This window comes from Jaculus jaculus, chromosome 7, assembly GCF_020740685.1.
Source record: "Jaculus jaculus isolate mJacJac1 chromosome 7, mJacJac1.mat.Y.cur, whole genome shotgun sequence".
NCBI classification, from domain to species: Eukaryota; Metazoa; Chordata; class Mammalia; order Rodentia; family Dipodidae; genus Jaculus; species Jaculus jaculus.
In genome coordinates, this window is record NC_059108.1 from 91652484 (window position 1) to 91675219 (window position 22736).

Below are 22736 nucleotides of genomic sequence, written 5' to 3' on the forward strand. Positions count from 1 at the left end.
GATTCATGGTTTCAGTCCATGGTTGGCTTTATTATTTTGGGTTTGAGGTAAGGCAAATATTATGGTGGCAAGAGTGTGTTCTTGCAAAAGAGTTCAAACAGCTAACCTTATGGAGGACAGGAAGTGGACAGAGACAGAGTGGAGTGGGGACAAGATATGTCCTTCACAGACATCCTACTGCTAATCACATTCTGCTTCAGAAGACTCAGCCATCTCCCAGTAATGCCATGAGTTACAACTCTATCAATCTTTTGCTGCATAAAAAATGAATTCTAAATTTAGTAGCTTACAACAAAAACCACTATTGCTTTATAACCATGAAGGTCAGAAATCTGGACATAGTTTAGCTGGAAGTTCAAAGTCCCTTAGAAAGTTCCAGTCAAATTATAGGTTTGAACTGTAGGTTTACTTACAAGCTTGCTCATGCAGTTGTTGGCAGATTTTTGCTTCTTCACAGGCTGATCCAGAGTTTTAGTTCCACACTGGCTGTTTGCTGGAGGCTTGCTTCAGTTTCTTGCCAATTGGATGTCCCTTTAGGGCAGTCTTCATTAGGTAGCTGGTTTCCTGCAGAATGCACAGAAGAACAAGAAAATGAATTATCACCTATGACCAAAGCCAGTCTTTACAAAGTAAGTTTTGAGGCAACATCTCATTACTTGTCCCACTCTATTTAAGCAATAAGTCAGAACTTTACCCCACAGAGTGAGGGGATTAATGCTGAGAGGCGAGGACTACTGGAACTCATTGCAGACTGCTGACTATGCAGAGTAAGTGGATGTCTTTACTCCTACAGGTAGAATCCATCATAGGAAGGGTGCAATTATGAGAAAAACCCAAGTCTAAGACTCAGAGACAATGAACTAATGGGACATTTTAATTTCATTAGAAAATTCATTCTATAACATGAGCTTCACATATCCTTGAAAGAATGGTGGTAAAAAACATATAAAATAAACATATAAAATAGAAGGTTAGTATGTCTGTTACATTTTGATGCTGGAGCAAAATGTCTGTGAGAAATTATTTTCAGGGAGAAAGGATTTATTTCAACTTACGGTTCCAGGTTAAAGTCTATCATAGTGGGGGAGGCATGGTGGCAGGTGATTGAAGTAGAGCTGGTCATATTCAGCCTCTAGTGAAGAAACAGAATGATGAAGCTGGTGTTGAGCCAGCACTTAACTTTTTTTTTTTTTTTTTTATAATCCAGGACCCCAGCCAATGGAATGGTCTGACACACAGGTAAGGTGGATTTTCCTACCTCTACCTACTTTAGACAATCCTTCCCAGGTGATTCCAGGTCCTGTCAAGGAAACAATGTAGACCATCACAGTGTGACAGCTTAATCTGAGCAAGTGTGATCACAAGACTTTGCTAGAGTTACATAATGGTTTTTGCTTGTCCATGTTGTTTATAATTGTTAGGCAAACAGAACAGCAGCAAACATATATTCTTTAGACAAGATTTCTCACTTTTCATTTTTGTTTTGTGAGACAAGTTCTTGCTATGTATCCCAGACAGGTCTCAACTTTTGAATCTTTTCTTTAGTGCTGGGATTACAGACACCACCACACCAAGTGAGACAAGGTGCCTGCTCAGCCTGCTTAACATGGTTGTAAGCAGTGTTGCCAAATCACAGCAACAGACAGTTTTATATGCACTGTTATTTATGAAGCAGAAAGTTCTGTCTCTCCTCTAACACTCATTAAAAACAAAAAAGATGCTGATGAACTAGAATAGTCCCAGTATGATTTCTTTAGAGCTTTCTGTTTCTTTGAAGGTAGATATATCATTCAAGCCTTGGGACATACAGCAAGCCACAATGATCAGATCAAGAATTGCTGACTAATTTTGTAAATTTTACAATGAGGACCGCATATGTCACCTGTAATAGTTTAAAGTACTACCTGGAACTTCTTGGCAATTATTGATGAATTTTAACATTTTTTTTTGTAGTTAAATATTTTATAGATTTATAAAGAAAACATGACAAATGGATTGTTCTTTTATAGAAACCTTGTTGATTAGAAAATATTTTAAAGCTGGTAATTAAGAATAAATAGAGAAATCAAGCTGGTGCTGAGAAGAAAACCTGTAGCCCAGCCAACTGAAAGCTGGAAAAGCTGCACTGTATGCAGCCTTATGGGAGACAGAAGTCATCAGCGGTGAAAATAGTGGACATTGGAAGCCTCAAGTTTGGCTAGGCAGGCCAGAAGACTGAACAAGTACAATAGTGGCATGTCCGCTCTGGGGGAAACCAACTGCTCACTAATTGGACTGTAGGCCCGCTCTATGGGAGGAAATACATACCTGGTACTGAAAACCTAATCAAAAGCCTATGGAAGGGGAGATCATATGCTTTAGGGGTATAAAGCCTGCTGTTGTCTAACTAAATGAATTTATTATTCTCACCAAACTGCCCTGAAAGCACTACATCTAATGATCATATTCATATATTAATGCTATTCTCACTTTTGATTAGAGAAACTTTTCTTTTCAGATGGCAGTGACCACTGGGATGACCCAAAAGACAATACAGTGCTGAGAAGAAGGGACAGAGGAGTGCTCAGCACAGAAACTTCTTTATTACACCCTCCAAGGCTCAGGGTCCATTGCAGAAGAGGTAGTGGAAAGAATGAAAGAACCAAAGGAAGGGCACCACTCCTTACAATGAAACTTCCCAGACCAAAATTGGCCTCGCTATCCACGACCTCACAGTGCCTAGTAACACCTTAATGAGTCCATCATAATAGGAGAAAAAGACAATGACATCAAAATAAAAGAGAGATTAACAGAGAGAGGTAGGGGATATGATGGAGAGTGGTGTTGTGAAGGGGAAAAAGGGGGAAGTGGGAGAATATCATGGTTTATTGTCTGTAAGTATAGGAGTTGTCAATACAAAATTTAAAAAAAAAAAAAAAAGAAAGCAAGAAAAGAAACCTCTCAATCTCTGAAACCATGAGCCAAACTAAACTATTCCTCCCTTAGGATGTCTCTGTCAGGTATTTGGCCACAGTGATGAAAAATCTGACACATTAAATCTAGACTGTGGGTCTGCTTCTTTGCTTTTTATTCAACAATAGTAATTTCTAAAGTAGTAAATACTTCAACTGGGTAATGTTTCTCACACACAATAGGAAACCTTTACCAGTAAGTACTATTTTCTACTTTATAGAAATTCCTTTTTGGGGTGTGTGTGCATGTGTGCAAGCACACTCACAGATGCACACACATGCATAAGCCAGAGAAGAATTTAGGGAGTCCTCATTCTCATTCTTCCACCTTTTTTGTTTTGGCTTTTTGAGGTAGGGTCTCACTCTAGCCCCAGGCTGCTCAAGAATTCATTATTTAGTCTCAGGCTAGCCTTGAACTCACAGTGATCCTCCTAACTCTGCCTCCAGAGTGCTAGGATTAAAGGCATTGCGCCTCTATGCCAAGCCACTCTTTTATTTTATTTCCTTGAGACAAGGTCTCTTAAAACTCTTCAGGCCAACCTGAAGCTCATGCTATTTTTCAGTTAGACTGGCTGAACAGGGAAACCCAGTAATCTTCCTGTCTTGGCTCCCCTCAGAGCTGGGGTTACAAGATATTTATGGCCATGTCCAACTTTTGAGTGTGCCAGGGCTTGCAGCTGCTACAAACTCCAGATGCATGTGCCACTTTTGTGCAATAGGCTTTACATGGATACTGGAGAACTGAACAGGAGTTGTAAGGCTTTGTAGGCAAGTGCCTTAACTGCTGAGCCATCTCTCCAGCCCCAAATATATTATACTTTTGACAGCTAGAGTAGACATATATATGCTTCAACTACAGTGGGTAGTTATATTGTAGTTTAAGAGAGCCTGACAGTAACTGGACATGGTGGTGCATGCCTTTAATCTTAGCACTTGGGAGGCTGAGGTAGGAGGCTAGCTTGAAACTACATAATGAATTCCAGGTCACCCTATGCTAGAGAAAGATCCTAACTCGGGAAAAAAAATACAACCTTGGGGCTGGAGAGAGAGCTCAATAGTTAAGGTGACTGCCTTCAAAGCCAAATGACCCAGGTTTGGTTTCCCAGTACCAACATAAAGCAGATGCACAAAGTGACACATGCATGCATCTGAAGTTCATTTGCAGCAGCTACAGGCCCTGGTGTGCCCGTTCTCTCCGTCTCCTTCTCCCTCCTTCTTCCTCTGTCTCTCTATCTCCTCTCTCTCTCTCTCCTTGAAAGAAAGAAACACACGAATAAATAAATAAATATTTTTTTAATAAATGAGCTGGGGGTAGTGGTGCATGCTTTTAATTCCAGCATTTGAGAGGCCAAGGTAGGAGGATCCCTGTGAGTATGAGGCCAGCCTGAGACTACATAATGAATTCCAGATCTGCCTGAACTAGAGGGAGACCCTATCTCAAAAAAAAAAAAAAAAAGAAAAAAGTCTAATAAACAGTAGATTATCCAGTAAATCTGTGTTAAATCATTCTTAACATTAAATATTCAAACAAGGTAACTTATTAAGCCATTAGTAGAAAATACATCCAGCTTATGGATGGACTTATACCCACTGACATTTGCCTGCCTAATTTCCCTACTTACACAACAGGATGTATTAAAAACTGGACTGAGGGCTGAGCATGGTGGTGCACACCTTAAATTCAATCACTTGGGAGGCAGAGGTAGGAGGATAGCCATGAGTTTGGGGCCACCCTGAGACTACATAGTTAATTTATGGTCAGCCTGGGCCAGAGTGAGACCCTACCTCAAAAAAAAATAAAAAAGACTGAAAAAATTGAAAAGCTAGCCATGGAGCAGAGCAAAATTTACTATCATAGGCAGATACATTGAACCTATTACTATGGTACGCAAAGCAACTACAAATACATATTTGGATGCAAGTCTGTTTCAAGACAGTAAGAAACATAAAACCCAGACCCTAAGAGCTACCTGAGATAGCAAATATATTAGCCTTTTATTTAGCTCCCAGTTCCTTAATATGCCACAATTACACACACACACACACACACACACACACACACACACGCATGTGCATGCTGTCTTAGCCACTTTAATCCAAAGAAGGCATATTAAAACCTCTGAGTTCTGTTGGTCCAGAGAGTCTACCAGAGTTGGAATAAAATTTGTCTTTCCTTTTGTGAGGAAGGCCTGGCTCAGAATATAGTTGACCTAGAAAACAAAACTTTACGTCTTCATTAAGAGAAACATAAATCTAGTTTACTTAAGCTTAATATATAGAACTTTGACATTTCCTCTGCAATCTTAAAAAAGTAACTCTGGCCAGGTGTGGTGGCACACGCCTTTAATACCAGCACTTAGGAGACAGAGATAGGAGTATTACCATGAGTTTGAGGACACCTGAGACTACATAGTGAATTTCAGGTCAGCCTGGCTTAGAGTGAGTCCCTACCTGAGAGGCCCGGACTGAGGCCTAGGGGAACTTCCTGAGCCTAACTGCCTCCGCCCAGCTATGACTCAGCAGGGGGCCACCCGCTCATGCACGCTTACAACCAATCATCTCAGAGGTCGCAGTGTGCTATTGGCCCTTACGTCTCACCCTACCCTAAAGTCTCTGCCTTTGTTCTCAACATTGTATAAACACCCGCCTGTCACAATAAAGTGAGTTCCTGCTTGGAAAAGACTGTGGACTGTGGTTTTTCTCTGGTGGCCAGAAGAGGTTTCTGGGTGGTTACCTGGCCCCACCAGCGAGATCCGGTAGGCTGGGCCAAACTGCACCTTAATGTTATACGTAAGTTTTATTTAATTTTCAAATTAATAACAGTAGATCAAAGAAGACTGTTATGGCTAATATTCAGTGTCAACTTGCCAGGATCTAGAATCACCTCAGAGACAAATCCTTGGGCTGGTCCTAAGGACTTTCTAGATTAGGTTAATTGAGGTTGGAAGACCCACCCTAAGTGGGAAGTTCCATTTCATGGGCTGGGGTCCAGGACTGAATAAAAAGATAAAGCAAGCTGAGCACCAGCATTCGCCTCTCTCTGTTTCCTCGCTGCAGATACAATGTGACCAGCTGCCCACACTCCTACTGCTATCCACACCTTCCCCACCATCATGGACTGTATCCAATACCTCGCAGTGCCTAGCAATACCTACACAAGACCCTCATAATAGGAGAAAAAGATGATGACATCAAATAAAAAGAGAGACTAATGGAGAGAGGGGATATGAAGGAGAACAGAGTTTTGAAGGGGAATGTGGGGGAGGAAAATACCATGGTTTGTTGTCTGTAAGCATAGAAGTTGTCAATTAAAAAAAATATATATAAAGAAAAGCATATACACTCAAAAAAGAATAAATAGTAAAACTTGGTGTGATGGTTCATATCTTTAATTCTAGCACTTGCGAGGCAAAGGTAGGAAGATCATGAGTTCAAGGCCACCCTGAAACTACATAGTGAGTTCCAGGTTATCCTTGGCTAATGTAAGAAGATTCTACCTCAAAAAACCAAAAAAATAAAAATAAAAAATAAAAAAACCCAAAAGTAATACGAAATTGGATCCAGTGTATATTTTTTAAGTTAAAAAATGTTTTATTTATTTATATGAGAGAGTAATGAATGGGTGTTCCAGAGCCTCTAAACACTGCAAATAAACTCCAGACTCATATGCCACCTTGTGCATCTGGCTTACGTGGGTACTGGGAAGTCAAACTTGGGTTCTTAGGCTTTGCAGTTGAGTGCCTTCACCACAAGCCATCTCTCCAGTCCTATTTACTTTCATCTTAGAAATAAGGACAGGCATAAGTAGATATGTAGCATAATAAGAAAAGAACATGGACACAGGAGTTTGAACTTAGCTTTAATATTTTGGTTATATGGTTCTTAATAAGTTACTTACATTCTCTGTTCCTCATGTTAATATGGAGATAACTATATTTTACTGAATTGTAAACTGATTAGTATATTAAATGTGCTTAGATGAGTATTGTATATACTGTAAGCCTTACACAACTATTGGCATTATTGATGGTGGTGATAATACTCTGTTGTTCTCTATATACCACTAAAATATTATGGTATCTGTTCATGCTTAGCTGTGTCTGCTAACTCATGTTTAGCCTTGATTCACACTAGAGATCTAGGCTACCTCAGGGATAAACATACAACTTAAAATGCTTTTGTTAACACTATAATAGATAAAAGTCAGGCTGGAGAGATGGCTCAGCGGTTAAAGCACTTGCCTACAACGCCTAAGGACCCAGGTTTGACTCCCCAGTATCCATGTGTTGCATCAGGTTTGCATTGCTGGTAGAAATCACCCAACCAAAGCAGCTTGTGGGAAAAAGTGGTTTCTTTTGGCTTACAGACTGGAGGGGAAGCTACACTATGGCAGGGGAAAATGATGGCATGAGCAGAGGGTGGCCAACATAAGGTGGACAATAACAACAGGGGAGTGTGCCAAACACTGGCAAGGGGAAACTGGCTGTAATACCCATAAACCTGCCCCCAACAACACACTGCCTCCAGGAGGCTTTAATTTCCAATTGCTATCAGCTGGGGGGACTAGCATTCTGATACCTAAGTTTATGGGGGCCAGGGACAGAATGTGATGGTTTGATTCAGGTGTCCCCTGTTAACTCAGGTGTTTTGAATGCTATGTCCCCAGCTGATGGAGATTTGGGAATTAATACCTTCTGGAGGGAGTGTATTAGGGGCTGGCTTATGGGTGTTATAGTCAGTTTCCCCAAGCAAGTGTTTGGCACACTCTCATGTTGTTATTGTCCACCTGATGTTGGTCAGGGGGTGATGTCCACCCTCTGCGCATGCCATCATTTTCCCTGCCATCATGGAGCTTCCTCCTTGAGCCTGTTAGCCAAAATAAACCTCTTGTTCCCACAAGTTGCTATTGATTGGGTGATTTCTATCAGCAATGTGAACCTGACTGCAACACCATGTGAAGTCAGATGCACAATGTCACATGCATTTGGAGTTCATTACAGCTCCTAGAGGCCCTGGAGTGCCCATTTTTTTTCTCTCTCTGTCTGTATCTGCCACTCTTCTATCCCTCTGCTTGAAAATTAATAAACAAATAAAAAATTTAAAAAGTATTAAAAATCACCCAAATTGTAAGTGTAGAGTGATAAGTATCAGTTTAGACTATTACTCCTCTTGTGGTTTAATATTAGCTTTGCATATACATACTGCAGACCTTCCTTGTAATCTGTGATGACTTCTAGGATGTTGCTAATACCTGGTTCAATGTTAAAAGTATTTTGAGCTTCCTAACTGAATGGCCCTTGGGTCCCCAACTCCCAGATCCCCTGCTCTGGAGGATGTACATGCAGAGTAGGCCAGAGCTCACAGTTTGGGTCATTCCCCACCTCAAGTTCCCTAGTCCCTGGGACCCCAGCTACTATCTTAGAGCTGCCTGGACCCTGCCCACGTGCTGCTGAAGCAAGCCTTCTGCTTCATATTCCTGCTTGACCTGCCCGTGGATCCCCAACACCTATATTCCCTGCTATGGAGGGCGTGCACACAGAGTAAGTAGTCCAAAGCTCCTGGTTCCTTTCCCACCTCCCACTTCCCTGGGCCCTGCTGCTGGATTTGGCCTCCTTGGACCCTGCATGCACCAGACTGAAGCAGGCCAGTTGTTCTGTCTTCCTGATTGAATGGCCCCTGGGTCCACAACTCCCCATATCCTACTCTGGAGGATGCACATGCAGAGTGAGTAGGCCAGGGCTTCCAGTTTGTTCCCCACATCTCAGTTCCCTAGTCCCAGTACTGCTGCTCCTGGTTGGGGCTGCCTGGACCCTGCATGTGGGCTCTGAAAATGGGCCTTTTGCTCTGGCTTCCTGATTGACTGGCCCCTGAGTCCCCAAATCCCCGTTCCCCTGAGCCAGAGGGTACATGAGCCACTGTGGCTACTGGCATCTTGCCCTTGGCTCCTCAGCTTCTCAGCTCCTGGTTTCCCAACCCTTGGTTTCCCTGTGCTGAAGAGTGTACACAAGTGAAGTGAGTAGGCCTGAGCTCCCAGTTCCCTACCTCCCAGTTCTCCAGGTACCTTTGATGTACTTGTAATCTCCATAATCTGTGTATCTGCAGTTATAACCCCATTATACACCAATCTGGTTCACATTTAAAACAAACTATTCACTGAAGATCCTTCAGGGACAAAGACTTGCTTCCTCCTCAATAAAATACGACTTTTCCCTGAGATGGGTAGACTACAATATAAAAGAACAATGAAAGTCAGAAAATTGAGAGATCTCCACCAAGGACGGCTAGTGCCACAATGGAAGTCTCCAATGAAATCATAGAGAAAACATCATAAATTGAATAACAAAATAAAAACAACAAGCTATGTGACCCTGATCAAAAGAGTTACTGAACTGGATTCTCCCGAACAAACCAATCACATTCATTGAGATTGAAAAGGAAATCAAAAACTTCCCCTAAAAGAAAAGTTCAGGACCAGATGGCTTCTCAGCTGAATTCTATCAAACTTTCATTGAAGGACTGAAAGCAATTTTTCTCAAACTATTTCACATAATTGGAGAATAGGGGATCCTTCCCAACTCCTTTAATGAAACTAGCATCATCCTAATACAGACAGATATACAAGAAAAGAAAACTATAGACCTATATCCCTGATGAACTTAGATGTAAAAGTTCTGAACAGAATCTTCTCAAACTGAATTCAATAGTACATCAACAGCATTATTCACCTTGATCAAGCAGGGATGGTTCAACATACAGAAATCAGTCAACATAATATCCCACATATATAACTCAATCACAAAATCCATCTGATCATTTCAAGAGATGCAGAGAAGGCCTTTGACAAATACATCACTTCATGATCAAAACGCTGGAGTGCGGCGAGCCCCTGTCCCACAGGAAAAGCATGACCAGCAAACAAGGATCCTTCTCGATCACACTTTATTGGAGAGCCTCTTGGTTAACAGGAAAGTTGATGGCGAGGGGCGAGGGGCGCAGGAATGTAGCTGCTTTTATAGGGCAGAATACTATGGGACGCCTGCTGATTGGCTGCCATAGGCTCACCCACCCACAGGAGCCACGGGATAGGCTCAGGACAAGGTGCATCAAGCGCATGCACAACCTCAAGGGAGGTTGCTGCCTAACTGAGGAAGTATTTACCTCAAGACTGGCGAGAATGGCGTCTGCATTGGCTCCCTACAGTTCCCCCTTTTTTATTAACTTATGGCATAGCTCAGAAAAATAGCCACCTTCCCGATCAGGTCCGCACCTCATGATGTGTTGACCGATCAAGGGAAGAAGTTCAACCTCCCCTTCCTCAGTGCAATGGGACAGATCCCCTGAGAGTGCAAAGGCGGCAGTCAAACGAAAGCTACCAGATCCCTGCCCATCCTCGTGCAATGGGTACTCTGAGACCCTGAGGGTGCAAGGGCCAGGGGAGCTATATGCCTTTTAAAGCCAAATTTGGGGGGAGGAACCACTTTCCAAGGCAGCAAACGCTTGAGAAATGACCACCTTGTCCCTCCTGGTTTGGGTTCGCAGGCGGCAAATCAACCAGAGGCAAAGTACGCATCCTCCCAGGCAGCACACTAGGAATATTCCCACTTTTACCCCTTCCTTAAAATGACAGATAGCAGGAAGCATTGGTGCAATTACTAAAAGAGAAGTTACTAAGAACGAACAGAAACAGTGGATGAACACACACCAGCGCAGGGGCAAAGGAAGTATTCCTCCCACAGCCATGTCCAATGTCATTAACACCCCCAGATGTATTGAGGTGCTTCCAAGACGCCCCTTCATCTTGTGTCCCTTCCTCTTCCACTTGATTCATGGATTCCAGGCACAGGAGGAAGATTATCCACAAGACCTTCATCATCTCCGCCCTGATGAACATCACTGTCTCCTGGACTCTCCTCCGGAGATCGCTTGACTGTCCTCACCAGCCGGGCTGGAACCCAATGAGGGGAATCCTGTTCCTGTGGAAAAACACAAACAGCTCCCCTGGATCTTATCACAACAAGATCCGGTCCTTTCCATTTATTATCTAAGACATCCTTCCATAACACCATCTCACTAGATGATTGAATCACATGTTGACTGTGCCTGTCAGCTGCACATTTATTATTATTATCCAAGATTAAAAAATTAAGGGTAAAAAGGGCTAAAGACACTCTTTCCTTGGGAGTTGCATTTTCCGCTATACCCCCTTTTTGTTTAAATAAAAGAGCTTTTAGACTTTTATTGGCTCTTTCTACTATACCTTGACTTTGTGGGTTGTAAGGAAGGCCAGTGGTATGTGCAACCTGCATTTGGGCACAGAAGGCTCGAAAGCCACCAGATGAGTACGCTGGGCCATTATCAGTTTTTAGGCGGTGTGGCTTTCCCCAAGCAGCCCAGGCCTCTAGGCAGTGAGTTTTTACATGAGAGACCTTCTCACCTGCCAATGGTGAGGCAAAAATAATACCTGAGCACGTGTCCACTGAGACATGTAGGTATTTTAATCTTCCAAACTCTGGAAGATTTGTCACATCCATTTGCCAAAGGTCTCCAGGACGTAGGCCTCGAGGGTTAACGCCCACATGTGGGGAGGGTAAAAAGGTGACACAAGACTGACAAGATTTTATAATGTCTCGTGTTTTATTTCTGGAAATAGAAAATTTTTTTTCTCAAGGTGTTTGCAGGAACATGATATAATCTATGAAATTCTATAGCCGAAGCCTTTGTATCTCCTAAGGAAACCATGGCCAGCCTGGTAGCCCGATCTACCAGGTCATTAGCCTGTGACAGGGGTCCAGGCAGCAATGAATGGGCTCGGATATGAGAAACATGAAATGGGCAAGTTTTCTGCTGAATTAAAGATTGAAGTTGTAATAGAATATTGGACACTGAACTAGAGGAGCGAACTGAAGCTGCGATCTCTAAATTAGCCACTGCATTGGCCACATACAAGGAATCTGTAAACAAATTAAAGGAAGTGGGAAATGTCTGAAATACCTCCAAGACTATTAAGCATTCAACAATCTGAGGAGAGTCAGGTCTGAACATTCTTACTGTAGGCTCCGATCCCTGTACCAGGTAGGCCCCACGACCAGACTTTGAGCCATCAGTAAAGATGGCAGGGGCTGATGTAATAGGCTCCTGAACAGTGATTTTAGGAAAGTAAACCAGATTATTTTCAACAAAAGACAAAATAGGGCTCTTTGGATAATGATTATCTATGACATTTGGGAAAGCACACATGAGAATGCTCCAATCATCTACAGTGCCAGACAAAACTTCTACCTGTTCCTTAGTATAGGGGATGATGAGTTTGTCAGGCAACTTTGCAAAGTGTATTAAGCAATATTTAAGCCCCAAACAAGCCTGTCGGGCTACCAGCTGCGGAAAATATTGGAGAGTGCGGCTCCCAAGGAGTTTTTTTCCCTTTTTTTTTTTTTTTTTTCCTTCTCTTGAAGCCATAATAGAAGCCCCTCCTAGCGGAGGCCAGCCGCGACCAGGTTATTGTTTTAATGAAGCGGCATGTGTCCCTAGGGGAGTTATAGGGTGGGGGTGCGGAAGGCTCTAGGGACTGTAAAGGACTACACCCTTGGCCTTTAGGCCCCTTTGTCTGTTCCCTTTTATGACAGGCGGTGGCCTCCTTTAGTCTTTCCTCTTTCCCTTTAAATAATTCTTCTTCCTCCTCTGCAGAATCGGAGCTAGCCTCCTTATCTGTGTTAAGTACATTTGCATGTGTAAGCTCCTCAATGGGAGGATCGAGCCTGTTAAAGGCTCCTTTTTCCCCCTCAGGGGGGGGGCCAATTATAGATTTTACCTGTTTCTCTGAGCTCATCTTGTAAACTTTTATCTTTGTTTAATCCCTTCTTTTTTATTTTTTTTCTTTTTCTAGGCCTAGTTTTTGACTCCCCATTTGAATCTGACTCAGAAACACTATCCTGATGCCTTGTGAGAACTTCCCGTCCCCTTCTAATAAGTTCCTTGTGGTTTTCTTTACTTAAGCAAGAGTGAACCAGCCGCCAAAATGGCAGTGTACCCTTACCTATTCTGTCCTCTGAGTTGCCCATGTTGCGCTCACAGCAAACAATAAAGACAACAAACCACACAGGAATGAAAATAAGAAGGACCAGGTAGGGATCTAAGTAAAAAAACATTATGACTGGGGATGACTTACCGACGTCTTCCTCTCCGACGTCTTCCTCTCCGTGTGTCAAGTTCTGGATCCTCTTCGGCCCCTCGCCCAGTGACCACAAAACACCCAGCGTTCCCGGGTTTCAGCACCACTTTGCGGCGAGCCCCTGTCCCACAGGAAAAGCATGACCAGCAAACAAGGATCCTTCTCGATCACACTTTATTGGAGAGCCTCTTGGTTAACAGGAAAGTTGATGGCGAGGGGCGAGGGGCGCAGGAATGTAGCTGCTTTTATAGGGCAGAATACTATGGGACGCCTGCTGATTGGCTGCCATAGGCTCACCCACCCACAGGAGCCACGGGATAGGCTCAGGACAAGGTGCATCAAGCGCATGCACAACCTCAAGGGAGGTTGCTGCCTAACTGAGGAAGTATTTACCTCAAGACTGGCGAGAATGGCGTCTGCATTGGCTCCCTACACTGGAGAGAATAGGCATGGAGTATTTATATCTCAACACATATAAAGCACCTAAAGCCCAAATAATACTTAATGGAGAAAGAGTCAAGAAATTCCCATTGAGATCAGAAACAAGAGAGGGCTGCCCCCTCTCACTAGCACTCTTCAACATAGTACTAGGAGTACTAGCCAAAGCAATAAGATAGAGAAAGAAATAAGATAGGAGAAAGAAATAAAAGGGATACAAACTGGAAAGGAAGAAGTCAAGTTAGCTCTATTTGCAGATGACATGATCCTATACATAATTGACCCAAAAGTTTCCATCTCAAAACTTCAAAGGTGATTAATTCCTTTAGCAAAGTGGCAGGATATGAAATCAACATACAAATATCAATAGTTTTTTAACTTAATTTTATTTTATTTTTTATTTTTTTAATTTAATTTATTAGTTTTCTTTTCAGCAAATACAGGCAGTTTGGTACCATTGTTTAGGCTCATCCATGATCTACCCCCTCCCATTGGACCCTCCTTGTTGATGTAAATGGGTCGTGCATTGTGGAGTTAGCCCACAGTTATTGGTATGATAAATGTCTCTGCATATCATGACCCAACATGTGACTCTGACATTCTTTCTGCCCCCTCTTCCGCAAAATTTCCCTGAGCCATGTTGGGTTCATTTTTGGTCTGTTTCAGTGCTGAGGTGTTGGGGGCCTCTGAGGCTCTGGCTGTCTGATTTGGTAGGAGTTGATTTTTCTCTGTGTTGATCTCCTTCCTCTTTGTGCTGGTATCCAGTTCATCAGGAAAACATCACCCTTGCTTGTTTCGCCAATTGTCCTTAGTTTCAGTTGGGTCCCTTTTGAGGTATGCTGGGGCAGCTCTCTCCTTAGGATCTGCATCTATCTGAAAAAGAGAAGCACATTCTCCAACAGAGAGTAAGTTAGCACCCCAAAAATTGAGATAACAATTACTTTTTTTGATAGAGAGTTTGATAGGTGTAGGCCCTCTTGTACCCCATGATTGATGGTAGCTTGATATTGGAGAGTGGGCTTATGTTTGGGTATGGTTCTGACTTGTTTCCCAGCTCCAGCTATGGGTCTTATACCACTGAGGGGAGCAGTTAGCCAAATCAAGAGCAGTTGGTTCCCCAACATGGCTGTGTGCCACAATTGCACTTGTGTGGGCATCACATCAGGTTATTTGTTACTAAATAGATTAGACAATGAGTTGCTTGGACAGATATATTTTTTTAAATTTGATTTATTAGTTTTCTTTTCATCAAATACAGGCAGTTTGGTACCATTGTTTAGGCTCATCTATGATCTACCCCCTCCCATTAGACCCTCCTTGTTGATGTAAATGGGTCGTGCACTGTGGGGTTAGTCCCCAGTTATTGGTATGCTAAATGTCTCTGCAAATAATGACACAACATGTGACTCTGACATTGTTTCCACCCCCTCTTCCACAAAATTTCCCTGAGCAATGTTGGGTTCATTTTTGGTCTGCTTCAGTGCTGAGGTGTTGGGGGCCTCTGAGGCTCTGGCTGTCTGATTTGGTAGGAGTTGATTTTTCTCTGTGTTGATCTCCTTCCCCTTTGTGCTGGTATCCAGTTCATCAGGAAAACATCACCCTTGCTTGTTTTGCCAATTGTCCTTAGTTTCAGTTGGGCCCCTTTTGAGGTATGCTGGGGCAGCTCTCTCCTTAGGATCTGCATCTATCTGAAAAAGAGAAGCAGATTCTCCAACGGAGAGTAAGGTAGCACCAAGAAAATTGAAACAACACTTATTTTTTGATAGACAGATTGATAGGTGTAGGCCCTCTTGTTCCCCATGATTGATGATAGCTTGATATTGTAGAGTGGGCTTGTGTTTGGGTATGGTTCTGACTTGTTTCCCAGCTCCAGCTATGGGTCTAGTACCACTGAGTGGATCAGTTAGCCAAATCAAGAGTAGTTGGTACCTCACCATGGCTGTGTGCCACTATTGCACTTGTGTGGACATCACGTCAGGTTATTTGTTGCTAATTAGATTAGACAATGAGTTGCTTGGACAGATATTGGTTGTTTCCCCCAGTCACCCATGTAGCGCCTTCTGCCACTAGACACGCTGACTGTCTGGGGACTGACTCTCTCCTGGCTTCCAGCCATGCCGTTTGATTTTGTGTATCAGCTGCATATGGAGTCTTCAGCAATAGGGTCTTCCCACTGGCCTTTGGTGGGTCATCAAGTACTCTGACAGAAGTCTGTCATTGTTTTGGGAAACCTTGTAGGTTTCTCTGATCAAAAGCTCATTGTGGATGGTAGCCCCAAGCTGGAAGTGGGGGTTACAGGCCAGTGCCCACTAAGAAATTGAGGAAAAACATAACTAATATACAAAAGTTAGAAAGGAGAGAGAGATAGAGGGGAGAAGGGGAGAGGGAGGGAGGGAAGGTATAGAAGATTTAGGTTAGTCTTGATCCTACCCTCTCCAGTGTCTTGTTCAGGTATTTCCTGTAAAGGTCTAGTGAAGGTTCAGCCATTTGGTCTGACTTTTAGGAAGTAGAATTTTATGGTACCAATGCCATTTGGGTCCAGATTACTCTTTTCCACCCTTCGATGCCCTCCCCTCCCTCCCTTCCATCCTATTGTCTAGTCCATGAGGTGCTTGCTGAGTATGTAAGGTATCTTGGGTAGATTCAGGTTAGGTGTTGTAGATGAGTGAGACTATGTGTTGATTTTTTTTTTCTGTGATTGGGTAAGTTCACTGAGAATGATCTGTTCCAGGTTCAACCATTTTTCCTCAAATTTCTTTGTGTCATTTTTTCTTACTGCTGTATAGAATTCCATTGTGTAGATATACTACATCTTTGTTATCCATTCTTCTAATGATGGACATCTGGGTTGATTCCAGCTTTTAGCTATTACGAATTGAGCCGCTACAAACATGGTTGAGCAAATTTCTCTGGCCTTTGGTTTGAAGATTTTAGGGTAGATGCCCAGTAAGGGTATAACTGGGTCTTGTTGGTATTTCTATAGTCAGCTTTTTTAGGAGTCTCCATATTGCTTTCCAGAGTGGTTGTACCATCCTGCATTCCCACCAACAGTGAATGAGTGTCCCTGCTTCTCCACATCCTCGCCAGCATTTATTTTCATTTGACTTTTTGATGTTGGCTATACTTATTAGGGTAAGGTGGGATCTCATAGTTGTTTTAATTGGCATTTCTCTGATGGTTAGGGATGATGAACATTTTCTTAAGTGTGTGTTTGCCATTTGTATTTCTTCCTCTGTGAATTGCCTGTTCAACTCTGCACCCCATTTTGTGAGTGGGGCATTTGTCTTCTTATTGTTTAGACTTTTGAGTTCTTTGTAAATTCTAGAAATAAGGCCTCTATCAGTTGGATAACCTGCAAATATTTTCTCCCATTCTGTGGGTATTCTATTAGCTTTGCTTATTATGTGCTTGTCTGTAAAGAAACTCTTCAGTTTCATATGATCCCATTGGTTGAGTGACTGTTTAAGAACTTGAGCTACTGGGGTTTTGTTCAGGAAGTCTTTTTCCATTCCTATATCATGGAATGTACTTCCTAAATTTTCTTCTAGTAGTATTCGAGTTTCTGGTCTTATGTTGAGGTCTTTGATCCATTTGGATTTGAGTGTAGTGCGTGGTGAAATGTGTGGATCAAGTTTTAGTTTCCTGCATGTGGTTATCCAGTTTGCCCAGCACCATTTGTTGAAGATGCTATCTTTTTTTCCAGCCTGTAATGTTTGGGCCTTTGTCAAATATCAAGTAGCTATAGTTGGTGGACCCAAAATCCGGGTCCTCAAGTCTATTCCATTGGTCTATACTCCTGTTTTTATGCCAGTACCATGCTGTTTTTATTACTATGGCTTTGTAGTATAGCTTTAGATCAGGTATGGTGATGCCACCAGAGGTATTTCTTTTGCTGAGGATATGTTTGGATATGCGAGGCCTTCTGCCTTTCCATGTGAAATTTGAGATCATTTTTTCTATCTCTGTGAAGAACACTGTAGGGATTTTAATTGGAATTGCATTAAATCTATATATTGCCTTTGGTAGGATTGCCATCTTCACAATGTTAATTCTGCCTATCCAGGAGCATGGGAGGTCTTTCCATCTTCTCAAGTCCTCCTCAGTTTCTTTTTTGAGAGTTTTTATATTTTCATTGTATAGATCTTTTACTTCCTTGGTTAACGTTGTTCCAAGGTATTTTATTTTTTTTTGTTGCTATTGAAAATGGGACTATGTCCTTTATTTCTTTTTCTGTGTCTTTGTCATTTGCATACGAAATGCTACCGAGTTTTGTGCATTGATTTTGTATCCTGCTACTTTGCCTTAGGAGTTAATCACCTTCAGGAGTTTTGGGATGGAGTGTCTCGGGTCTCTTACATATACATTCATGTCATCAGTGAATAGAACTAACTTAACTTCTTCCTTTCCAAATTGTATCCCTTTTATTTCCTTCTCCTGTCTTATTGCTTGGGCTAGGACTTCCAGAACTATGTTGAAAAGCAGAGTTGAGAGAGGACATCCCTGTCTTGTTCTTGATCTCAGTGGGAATTCCTCCAGTCTCTCTCCATTAAGTATTATTTGGGCCTTTGGAACTTTGTATATTGCCTTTATTATGTTAAGATGTGAACCGGCCATGCCGATTCTCTCCAATGTTTTGATCATGAAGTGATGTTGTATCTTGTCAAAGGCCTTTTCTGCATCTATCGAAATGATCATGTGGTTTTTATGTTTAAGCTTGTTTATGTGGTGAATTACATTAACCGATTTTCGTATGTTGAACCACCCTTGTGTTCCTGGGATAAATCCCACTTGGTCAAGGTGGATAATGCTTTTGATGTGTTGTTGGATTCGGTTCACGAGTATTTTGTAGAGGATCTTTGCATCTATGTTCATTAGGGAAATAGGCCGGTAGTTTTCTTTTCTTGTGTCATCTCTGCCTGGTTTTGTGATTAGGGTGATACTAGCTTCATAGAAGGAGTTGGGTGGCTTTCCCTGTTCTTCAATGGTGTGGCACAGTTTTAGAAAGATTGGTTTGGGTTCTTCCATGAAGGTTTGATAAAATTCGGCTGGGAATCCATCTGGTCCTGGACTCTTCTTTTTTGGGAGGTTTTTTAGTACTTTTTCTTTTTTTTTAAAAAAAATTTATTTATTTATTTATTTGAGAGTGACAGACACAGAGGGAAAGACAGATAGAGGGAGAGAGAGAGAGAATGGGTGTGCCAGGGCTTCCAGCCTCTGCAAATGAACTCCAGATGCGTGCGCCCCCTTGTGCATCTGGCTAACGTGGGACCTGGGGAACCGAGCCTCAAACTGAGGTCCTTAGGCTTCACAGGCAAGCGCTTAACTGCTATGCCATCTCTCCAGCCCTTTATTACTTTTTCAATCTCCGTGAGTGTGATGGGTTCATTAAGGTGATTAATCTGCTCTGAATTTAGCTTTGGTAGATGATATGCATCCAGGAATTTATCCATCTCCTCCACATTTTCCAGTTTTGTGGAGTAGAGGTTTTTGAAATAAGTCCTGATGATTCTGCCAATTTCACTTATGTCTGTTGTGATCTCTCCTTTTTCATTTTGAATTTTGTTAATTTGGCGTCTCTCCTTTTTTTGCTTGATCAAATTGGCCAGAGGTTTGTCAATCTTGTTTATTTTTTCAAAGAACCAGCTCTTTGTTTTGTCAATTGCCTTAATTGTTTCCTTGGTTTCCAATTCATTAATTTCTGCTCTGATTTTTAATTATTTCTTTCCTTCTGGAGCTCTTTGGGTTGGATTTTTCTTGGTTTTCCAATGCCTTTAGGTGGATGGTTAGGCTATTGATTTGGGATCTTTCTGTCTTTTTTATGAAGGCATTGAGTGCTATGAATTTTCCCCTGAGGACTGCCTTCATTGTGTCCCATAAGTTTTGGTATGATGTGTTCTCATTGTCATTCAATTCAAGGAATTTTGCATTTTCCTTTTTTATTTCATCCACTATCCATTTATTGTTTAAGAGTGTGCTATTCAGTTTCCAGTTGCCGTTGGGGTTCTTGTTGGTTTTTTTGTTGTTGATTTCTAGGAATATAGTATTATGATCTGATATCATGCAGGGAATTATGTCGATTTTCCTAAATATGTGGAGGCAGTCTTTGTGACCCAGTATATGGTCTATTTTAGAGAATGTTCCATAAGCTGCTGAGAAGAATATGTAGTCTGTCTATTTGGGGTTGAAAGTTCTGTAGATGTCTGTTAGGTCTAAGTGCTCTACGGTTTTGTTGAGCTCTCTTACTTCCCTGTTGAGCTTCTGTTTGGATGATCTGTCTACTACTGATAATGGTGTGTTAAAGTCCCCAGCTATGATGGTGTTGGTGGTTATTTCTGTTTTATTGTCAATTAGGTTTTGTTTTATGAACTGTGTTGCCCCTGTGTTTGGTGCATACAGATTTATGATTATAATATCCTCTTGATGGATTGTTCCCTTTATAAGTAGGAAGTAGCCTTCTTTGTCTTTTTTGATTGTTTTTGGTTTGAAGTCAATTTTATCTGATATTAATATAGCTACACCTGCTTGTTTCTTATTCCCATTTGCTTGGAATATTGTTTTCCACCCTTTCACCCTGAGGAGGTTTCTGTCTTTAGTGGTTAGGTGGGTTTCTTGAAGGCAGCAGATTGAGGGGTCTAATTTTTTGATCCACCCTGTTAGCTTGTATCTCTTGATGGATGAATTAAGGCCATTAATATTTAGGGTTATGACTGTGAGATTTGATTTGATCCCTGCCTAGTTGTGGTGGTAGAGGTGTGTTGGCATTTCCATGGAATTAAAATTTTTTTTTCTGTCTACTCTGGGTTTGGTTGTTGTGATCTGCTTCTTGTAGGCATTTGTGTTTGGTTATTTGTTTCTTCTCTGTGGAGAATTTCCTGGAATACTTTCTGTAGTTTTGGTTTTGTGTTCATATAATTGTAAAGCTGAGTTTTTTCATGGAAAGTTTTCCTTTCACCATCTATTATAAGGGAGACTTTTGCTGGGTAGAGTAGTTTGGTTTGGAAGCCATAGTTTCTTAGAGTTAGGAGAGTTTCATTCCAGGCCCTTCTAGCTTTCAGGGTTTCCATTGAGAAGTCTGAAGTAATTCTGATGGGGTTTCCTTTGAAAGTGATGTGCTGTTTTTCCCTAGCTGCTTTTAGGATTTTCTCTTTGGTGTCAATGTTTTTTGTCTTAATGATAATATGTCTTGGTGAGTTTCTCCTTGGGTCTAGTCTGTTAGGAGTTCTGCTTGCTTCTTGTATCTTGATTGGCCTTTCTTTTTAAGAGACGGGGGAAGTTTTCTTCAATTATTGTGTTAAGTAGGTTCTCCATGCCTTTGGTCTGAAATTCTTCTCCTTCTGGTATTCTAATGAGTCTGATATTAGGACGTTTAAGTGTATCCCACAATTCTCTCATGTTCTGTTCACAGGAACTTTTGAATTTACTGAAATTTTTGGACTCTCGAACTGTTTCTTCCATCCTGTCTTCCAGATCAGAGTTTCTATCTTCCACTTCGCTGACTCTATTCTTGAGGGCCTCTAGAGAGTTTTGGACTTGTTCAATTAAGTTTGCATTTTCTACTACTTTCCTATGTATCACTTCCATCGCTCTGTCCAGCTCCCTTTTCGCCTCATTTTCTGATTTTCTTGATGATTCTTGGAAATCATCCTTGCATTTCTTTATGTTTTCATTTAGTGTGGCCAGCTGATTTTTAAGGTCCTCTTTCTTTTCACTCGCCCTCAACTCTCTTAGCTCTCTTTCAATTCCTTCCAGTGTCTTATCATATTGCTCTAGCTTAGTGATGGTAGCATCCATACGATTATCTGTCCTTTGTAGCTTTCCTGCCAGTTCTAGCAGTAGGTTGGTCAGGGTTGCATTGTTCATAGCTTCCACTTGATGTTCTGACCCTGAACACTCTTCTATGTTTTGGTTAGATGTAATCCTTGTTGGACTGGGTGATCTGTCTGGATTTTCTTGCATTTTATTTTTCATGTTATTTCTTTGCGCTGTGGTCTACCCATGTCAGTGTATGGGCAGGTAGGTGGGTGGAGCAGCCTGGGATCTAGCTTAATGAGAATCCAAGGCAGCCTGGGGCAGTTACAAGTAGCCTGGGTTTTTGCTCTCTCTTTCCAAAGTCGCCTATCTATAGCCTGACGGGGCACCAAAGTTGCCTGAATTCTCACCCAGTAATGCACCAAAGCTGCCTGCCTTCTAGTATGGAAGCAGACTGAGGCAGCAAGCCCTGAAGCTGCCCAAACTCTGGCTGGGAATACTGGGACTTGCAAACTGTCTGAGCTCTCCCACCTCAGGGGGGTGGGGGATGGGTAGCGATGGACATGTAGGGGATGGCACCTGAGCTGGCGCTAGTGACTCAGTGTGGACTTGTGTGGCCCTTGCTATGGGGCTGGGCCTGCTGCACGTGCATTTGTAGTGCAGAGGCAGCTGATGCAGGCATGGGATCAGGACACAGTAGAGGCTGGCCGGCAGGCAAGCGATTGGAGCACAGCAGCAGGGGGTCTGGCAGCAGCTTAATGAAGGCAGAGGTGGCCCCTGTGGGCATGGGAACTGAGCACAGCGTGGCTGGCCAACACGCAGGATCAGAGCACAAAGGCGGAGATCCCCGCGCGTCAGCACAGCATAGCGGGCTGGCAGGCACGTGATGGGCTGGCGGTCGCGCGAACAGAGCACAGCAGCGCGGCGAGGGGCGCAGAGCATGGGGTGCGGGGAGTGGGGTGCAGTGGCTGTATGTGTGGGGGTAGACTACTCACTCGAGGGGGGATGCGTGCTTCCCTGTTTTTCTCCACTCTGTGCCCTGCCACTGGCAAGAAGACCCTGATAACACTTAATTTCTTGTCTTTCTTTGCCTGGGGAGCGCGGGGGGGGGGGTGAGGGGCGAGTGGGTGGGCCGGGGAGCGCCGGGTTGCGCTGGGGGGGGGGGGGGATGTGTGCTTCCCTGTTTTTCCCCACTCTGTGCCCTCCCACTGGCAAAAAGACCCTGTTCGCCGTTAATTTCTTGCCTTTTCCTCCCTGGTATCTGGAGTGCAGCTAGGCAGTCGCCATCTTGGCCGGAAGTCTTCGCTTGGACAGATATTGGTCATTTCCCCCAGTTGCCCATGTAGCACCTTCTGTCACTAGAGACACTGACTGTCTGGGGACTGACTCTCTCCTGGCTTCCAGCCATGCCGTTCCATTTTACATGTCAG

General features: G+C 42.7%; 1 long non-coding RNA gene across 1 annotated transcript; it reads left to right on the forward strand.

Moving 5' to 3' along the window:
• The first annotated feature begins 463 nt into the window (after positions 1–463).
• Positions 464–2553, forward strand: LOC123462175. Its single transcript, XR_006638140.1, has 3 exons — positions 464–629; positions 1208–1239; positions 2498–2553. It is a non-coding gene; the product is annotated as an uncharacterized LOC123462175 (long non-coding RNA).
• Positions 2554–22736: the final 20183 nt, after the last annotated feature.